Raw genomic sequence first — 8,312 nt, forward strand, 5'->3', positions numbered from 1 at the left:
AAACAACAACTCTCCCTCTTTTTTTAAAGAGAAAAAAGGGTTATTCCATGAATTAAAATGCTTAAATGACAGTCAATCAGGCTTGTAATTCCGTCTGGTATAATTAGAGGCTGGGAAAACTAATTACAGTGGAGAAACCTAACTCTCCTCTCGCTCCCGCTCCTCTCGCTACTACAGCAGCCCTCATCACCGAGATCAGGTGACAGCTATCAAACTCGTTAGGCCGCCACGCACCGCCACACACACACGCAAACGCACGCATGCACACACACACACACACACACACACACACACACACACACACACACACACACACACACTGACTGTGTGGTTGAGCGAGCAGCTAGGCCAAAAAGAGATGGAGATGAGGAGGAGGAAGATTAAGGGAAAAAAAAAAATAGGTAATCAAGAAAGAGTGGCGACAACAACAGGTTGTGTTCTTAATCAGCAGCACAGAGAGAGAGAGGGAAGGATGTACAGGGATGAAGTAAAACAAGTGAAAAGGAGAGGAAGAGAGCCGGACTATGAATGATAAAGATAGATACATAGAGGGAGGGAGACAGTGAGAGCATATAGAATGAAATGTAAACTACTTTGCATCAGGTGGCTCTCATCTTGATTACTGCTGGGAAAAGCTGTTTGTGGAAAATAAAAAAAATAAATAAAAAAATGGTTTCTGATTATGCCCACGACCTGCTTACAATTTCACCCATGTGAATGACACAGCCAGCTGATAATCAGTTACGGCTATAATTAACTGCTTAAACTGCAGAAGAACTTAAAGTACTGAAGGACAAAGTCCTGGAGCCCCAAACATCAGAGTACAAAGTACTTCACTACCAGCTGCTGTAGGGTGACAAGTGCATCAAAAAAATACTGAAATACCAAATAATGTAAAACTACACTGTAAAGTACTGTGGAGCATAAAAAAAGTTGTTTGTGTTGCTCATGCTTTAGAGAGTTAATACCAATATGTACAATATGAGTACTGCTCATCATTTTCACTTTCATAGTAGAGCACGTCACTTTACTATCAATTGATTTTTTTTTTTCCAGAATTATTTTCCCAATTCACCTACTACAGTTTGTTCTTTTTTACTCAAGAGAAGAAAACGTCAACCATCAACAAGGTTCTATTGCTTCTGTATAATGTGAATACAGGTGAATAGAACAATGCAAAACAAACTTAACCCTTGTGTTGTCTCAGGTCAAATTTGACTCGTTCTCAAAATGTCTATATCTCAGAAATATGGGTTTCTTTTTAACTACCTAATTTAATTATCCAAAAATAACATGGATGGATGATCCCATATAATGCGCTTTGCGAGTACAACAAAAGATCGGATCTCTACTTTCATTGAATTTTGGGTGTTTTATTAAATTTTTTAGCAATTGAAAAAATGTTTCGGAACAGTATCCTCGCTGAACGTTGACCCTTCTATGATTATCCTTCCTTTAATATTAGTCTAAATAATTCACAATTTCTGCTTCTTTAACTCAATAATTAGGTATAGTTTCCTATAAATTAGGTTTTTAATTGACCATGAATTCCAAAAATAAGTGTAAAACTATAGTGGTAGTAAGTTGGAGTTAGTGTGTTTATACATGGTAGTGAAAAGAAACGTTAAACGTCAATAAAAGCACCAAAAGTGTCGAAAAAAAGAGACCAAAACATCAGAAAGTGTTGATTTTCAGTTTTGACCCAGAAGTAAAAGTATTAAAGTAGCTTATTTTTTAAGTAATACAAAAAAACTGTAAAAGTAATTTTCTATTCGCATTGTCACTAACATTTTTTATACTGATTATTTTTTAATCTGATTTCCCCCCATCAAAACAGAAAGATTTGTTATCGAATTTAAAATAATGTGCCCTTGAAATGACGATGATGACAACTAGTTGTGCTGTTGTGCCTTTAGGCTCACAGATGCAGTAAACTGACACCTGCTGCTGGTCGGTCAGTTAGTAGAAGCCTGTTGCGTTAAACACTCTATGACATTTAGCCCCTTTTACTTCCCCGCCGCGACACAGGAATGACCAGGTATCACCGTGAAGACAAACTCATTACACCAAAACCAATTGTCCAAAACCAGGTTTCTTAAACTACAGGTCAGGACCCAAAATGGGCCTGGGGCCTGATTCTGGGAAGGTTTCCTTGTGAGGGGAATAACAGAATACTTTGATGACTTTCTTCTTAAACCTAAAGCCAGGAGCTGTTTTTCCACTTTGCTCTGTGTAGTAAAATCGTCAGTTATACTTTTGATTATTTAAAGGCATCAATTTTCTGGTGTTTAAGTGTAAACCAAGAGAGTAAAAGTATGTGTTGAGGTATTCACAAGCAAATGTTCACACAAACACACACACACAGACGAGCAGACATGCATACACCTTTGGGCTGACATCATTAGAGCTCTGACACATTCCCAGAGCGTTTCTCTCTCTGTTTGATCATGTTTATTTACCTGCTAACCCTCCATGTGTCGTTGGCTCTCCGGTGAGAAACTGGCTAAATGTCACTGCACGTTCCTTCCAAACTACGTTGTGAAGGTGGGTGGGGGGACCTGTTTCCAAGGCGACCAGGGTCTCATTTTTCGCCAGCGGCCCATTCCCAACCTGTTACCAAATGAGCCGGAGCAGCACCACCGAAGCTTCAAAGAGCAGCAGCCTCGGAGCCGCCACGGGGGCCGCTAATGTCAGGAAACCCAATACTGCAGCTAAGGGCTGGAAGATTTCAGCTAAAGTTACATACGCAGATAGAAAGACAGACCAGTTGTTTAGTGCTTGATTTAGTAAAATAAATAAATAAATTCTGTTCTCTCCCAATCTGGCTATTTCTATTTTCTATCTGACCGATTTATTCTCATGAACTTCAGCTGATGGAAGCGCACCTAATTCACATTTTACTTTCTGGGACTTTTCCAAAGTTTGCGTAAAATTCACTTGATAGTTGCACGGAAACAGTGCCAAGTCCCTTCCTCACTGCCTCTTCATCTACCTGCATTTCTTGCTGTCTTTCCAACCTCTCTCTCATTTTACTTCGTGCCTGGAGGTCGCAGAGCTTCAAAGTTTATTTCCCTTCATGTTAACTTTTGGTTGGATGCTTGAAATGGAGAGAGGAGAGGTAAAAAGAGAAGGATACAGTAGCACAGAGCGGTCAAAGAAAAGAAAAAAAACCTACATGTACATGAAAAACAGAGACAGACAAAATCTGGGATTTAAAATAGATTTACAACAATAAGTCAGGTGTTGACAATCATCATTATATTTGTAACTTGGTAAGTGAAAGAACAAGTTAGTGTCCACAGTGCACTGCAACAAGCATAAGTAGATTTAGAGATTGTTTCTCAGGCCAGTATCGGACTTAAAGGTGTTTAGCCAAAAGAGGCCCCCTTAATATAAATACATATTTGGAGTTGAGTTAAAAAAAGTCCATTTATCCTCTGATAATGGTTTAAAAAAAATACATGAAAATGCATGATTATGATTTCTCCCATGTTTCTTTATTTTTGATACTGTACACTCAACAGTAGATTTCACAACACATCACAAGTGGAACTCATCATTGGTTTTGGTTTCACAATGAAGCCCAAAGCTACAATCGATGGCAGTATGGCAATGCAGCTGACCACTGTGGTTTGTTGTCCTGGTGATAAAACATGAAGTCATCTTTGTGCAGCTAAAGGTGAAGGTGTATTTTAAAATCATGTTGTTTGAGATGAACCCTGTGGAAGAGCGGTGTCTTACTACAATCTAGGACACACAATGAAACTGTATTAATGTACATGCACACAACACTGACCACACTCTCTCGCTCACGCACATTTAACACGTATTAAGCTTTTTACATAAACAGAATTTGTAAGCGTGTATCTGCTTTTTTTGAATGCAGCAAGGGTTCACATATTAGTTTTTAGTTTGTGTGTGTGCATGTGTGTGTGTGTGTGTGTGTGTGTGTGTGTGTTATTGAAACAACAGCTGGTAAATAGAGGAGTCTCCTGTTCCACTCTCCCCTTCCCACAGCTCTTTTTCATAACAGATTTCAGGGGTTTTGGTCAAACGCTAGATACAGTAAGAGCATCAGGCTTGATCAAGTTTGGGAGGGTTGCAAAATTACATTCCCCACCTACTGCAGGAAAATGACACACTTCCAGCCTCTATTCAGCTCTGCATGTCCCTGTGGACGTCTTCTTGTTCCCTCAACCTGGCCTGGATGCGTCTGTTCATCTGCTCCCCACGTATCCACCTCACTGTCTGTCGATCCATCTATCTGTCTGTCCGTCCGGGCCTGTGTTCTCTCACCAGGGTTTGATTTCAGGCTGAATCGACGCCCTGTAAGACGAGTCGAAGCCAGCCTCTCTACAGAGGCTCCAGGGAGGGGAGAGGGGGCGCGCGGCCAGGTTTCATCCTGGGGAAGGTGCAGTGTTTTGGGGTTAGGAGTGGCCCGGGGGGCCCTTGGGCATGATGGAGGGATGGATGGGTGGATCCACTGACTGATGATTGTGTTTCCCCTGAGGCAGAGAGACATAGATCACAGCAGGTAGAGTGAGTGAGAGAGATCCCTAGCTGGAGTTAACTATTTAATGCTTAACACGCTTTTTATAGAGACTTTGACCCAGAACTTATTGTCCTACACTATGTGTTTGGTTTTAGCCAGGTAAAATCTTAATGCAAACGCATACAATAGTGTGTGTGAAACAACATTGTGCTTCTAACTTTGTGGCAAAGGTTTGGGGAATGCCATTTTTATTTCAACATAATAATGTCCCTGTTCACGAAGCAAAGCCCATAAAGAAGAGAGTCCTTCCAGAAATGCTTAAAAATGACATACGTTTGCGTTCAAGTGACAAAGCCCTCTAGTAGTTGTATGAAGAATTACTTTTGTCCTTCGGGAGTAAAGGAGGAAATAGTGTGATCTTATTATAGAGCCACAGAGTCTGCAAAGGGAGGAGGCTGGGTTGGTTAGATGGGCCAACAAAACGCCGGGCTTTGACATGGGAAATTACGTTTGCAACCCGATTCGTACCAATAGTCAGCGTTGGTTCCTTTAGCCATCATCACAAATATGGCTAGTAGTTATTTTAATAAACCAAATCATTATCTTCTTTCCCCTAATGTAACATTTTTTTCCTAATTTGGTATGGAAGAACTTGACTGACCCAACCCCAACCAACATCTTTAGGATGAACTGGAACACCTTATCGCCCTTCTTCAGTGCCCATCCTCACTAATGCTCTTGTGGCTGAATAAGAACAAATCTCTGCAGCCTGGTTCCAAGGGTTTTGTCTATCTTTCCCAGAAGAATGGAGGCTGTTCTAAAGACCATGCTTTTGGAATGAGATGTTCAACAAGCACATGTTAAGATGTCTGCAAACTTCTTTTGAGCGTCCACATACTTTTGGCCATGTAATGTACGTGTTTGGCTATGTGCTAGCAGCTGTATTCCCTTTTAGGTCCCTAGGACTATGTTGCTATGGAAACCAGAGATTAATTAGCCTTGGCATGTCTTTTAATCCGGGCTACATCATAACAGTCGGCCGCTATAGCTCCGGTTGGATTAACTCAATTACAGCTAACTATTATTACAGGACACTGTTACCACTCATCATCCCTCTCTTTCTCGCTGCCTTCTCGACAGTCTCTCATCCTATATAATAAGTGTCGCTAATGCACCACACAACCCTTTTAGACACCAAATATAGATTCTGTTTCCGCCTTAAGAGGGTGGTTTCATTAAGATGAGCGGTGGGAAGTGCATTTGGGTGTAATCCTACTTGTCAAATTAACATCAAAGAATTGGCATGAAGAGACCGAAAGGAAGGAACAACTCAGAGGGAGAGAAATATTTCCTGTTATTGACAGATCATCTAACAAAGAAATTAAAATGTTAATCTATGACTTCCTTGGTGTTTTTGATGTTGTTGTTGGTTGTTTCTGTACTACTGCACTTCCGAAACATCTCATGTCAATCAAAGTTGTTCAGTGCTCTTGTTTTTTACCTACAGTTGCTATCGTTACTCATCAACGCATTTCTTGTATTAGTTTCAAACAAAGTGGAAATATAAAGTGTAGGCCTAAAATGTTCCACTGGAATCAGCTTCACCACACACAGAGTTTAGAAAGCAAATGTTAACGCTTCATTGATAAGCTTTTTTTTTTATTATGATACAGCAAACTTACCTATTAGCAAACAATATATGTATTTATTTTTAATAGAATAGCTGAAGACAGGAAAGGGGGTGCGAGAGAGGGGGGACGACATGCAGCAAGGCGCTGCGGGTCAGATCCGAGCCCCTGCGGTAAGGACTCAGCCTTAGTGAATGGGGCGCACACTCAACCAGGTGAGCTACCAGGGCGCTCCTATGTATTCATTTTTAAATATCACACATTACTTTTATCATTGCTATTAAAGAAAGAATTAAAGAATTAGTTTCTATCTCTTAATTCACTCTCATTTTGTACCCCATTTACGCTTTACCACTGCACTTGTTTTGGGCAGGCCAGATAGGTATGTAAGTGCAACTCTTTTGACTCGTTAAGACGCTTGTGATTGTTTTAATTAGTTGTACGTTGTTGCTTGATTGTTGGTTGTCTGGCTTTAGACATGTTGTTCTTGTATGCTGGTTGTGTGGTTGTCTGACTATGAATGTGCTCAGATCTCTGAATATCTGAAAGCTGAAACACCTTGGAAGGCATTTTAACCAGATGTCAAGATGCCCAGAGGCTTTACTCCTTCCAAATATAACTTTGTTAGTAAAACGTCAGGTAAGTTGAGATACTACAAAATACATACTGTAACTAAGTGTAAATGACCATGGATGAAATCAAAAGTCTAAATGATGATCAGGATCAGAGTCACTCTTCTAAGCTTCATGATCAAATTATGACAAATTGTAAGTACTAGTGTGTTTTGAAGCATAAAGTTTAACAACAGAATGTCGTATGTGGAATCTTTTAACCAGGTCTCTTAGATGAACCTAACTCGTTTTTTTTCAATTCTTGTGTCACTGAGTGACAGTCTCACTTTGTCACAGAGGGAACAGCGTTACTAGCCTAAGGCGTGTGTGTGTGTGTGTGTGTGTGTGTGTGTGTGTGTGTGTGTGTGTGTGTGGAGGGGGGGGGTTTTCACCTCAGCTTTGAAGCAGTTTCAGGTATCTGTGTGCCAGCCAGGTAGACAGGCAGCCTATAGCCCATGGTACCCTCCGTGTGTGTGTGTGTGTGTGTGTGTGTGAGAGAGAGAGACTGCGTGCGTGCTTGCATGCGCTCCTTCCATATCTCCCATATGTGCTGTTCTGAAGAAGTCAGCAGGCTTGGCTTTTCCATGGAATCACTGTGTGTGTGTGTGTGTGTGTGTGTGTGTGTGTGTGTGTGTGTGTGTGTGTGTGTTCAGTAGTAAGTCTCAGGGGAGGTCTTTTTATATTGAATGATTATTCAATCCATATCACATCAAATATCCATGTGTGACTTGATGTCCTCATACGGTGAACTAAACTAGACTAAATGAATACCTGCAAAAAAATGTTTTTTAAACTGTGAAAATGAGTAATAATGTTTTTAACCAAGTGAACAAGTCTTGAATTATTTTTATATCGAACTAAATATATAAACATGATTGACAAACTGATACATATTTAGCAGGCCTCTCAGACTGAAAATCAGGACTTTAACGTGATTTTATCTCTATGCTGCTCATCTCTCTGGGCACAAAACAGAAATATCACAAATCATAAGCTGAAAGAAAACTCATGAAACCCTTCATATTCCCTCTTCCATTTCTCCCTCCGTCCCTCACTGTTATATCCTTCTGACTTTAGGTGAGAAATATCGCTTCCCTCTCTCTTCAGGTGATTGTTGTTTTGTGAGCTCTTCTCTGCAGTGACAGATTTTGGCATCACACGATTATTTTTTAAGGGTTTGTCTGACCCTTCTACCTATTATTTCTGAAAGGCAACAATGTTTTTTCAATTGTCCTAGGCTGTAGCCCACATCAGAATCCTTCATTATATATTTTTGCTTTGATATCATACTTTATGTAGTCAATATTCATGACGGTCCTCTTCCGGGATTGCTCCGTTGCCGCCGTATTTCACTCATTTAGGCCGGATATCTGTTGCCTTGGGCTTTCTTTGTGTTGGAATTTTAAACTCCGGTCAATTTATGAGGACTATGGTTAACTGCTCCTCAGAGCAGCGCTGTGGAGGTAGGTCTGGTCTGGTAGTGATAATATTACAGAGAGTTATAGCTGACTAATGACGTGATACCTGGATGTTGATGTTCCTGATGACAGGGCAGACAGACCGTTACAGCTTAATAATGCA

Source organism: Sander lucioperca, chromosome 11 (genome assembly GCF_008315115.2).
Source record: "Sander lucioperca isolate FBNREF2018 chromosome 11, SLUC_FBN_1.2, whole genome shotgun sequence".
Classification (NCBI taxonomy): Eukaryota; Metazoa; Chordata; class Actinopteri; order Perciformes; family Percidae; genus Sander; species Sander lucioperca.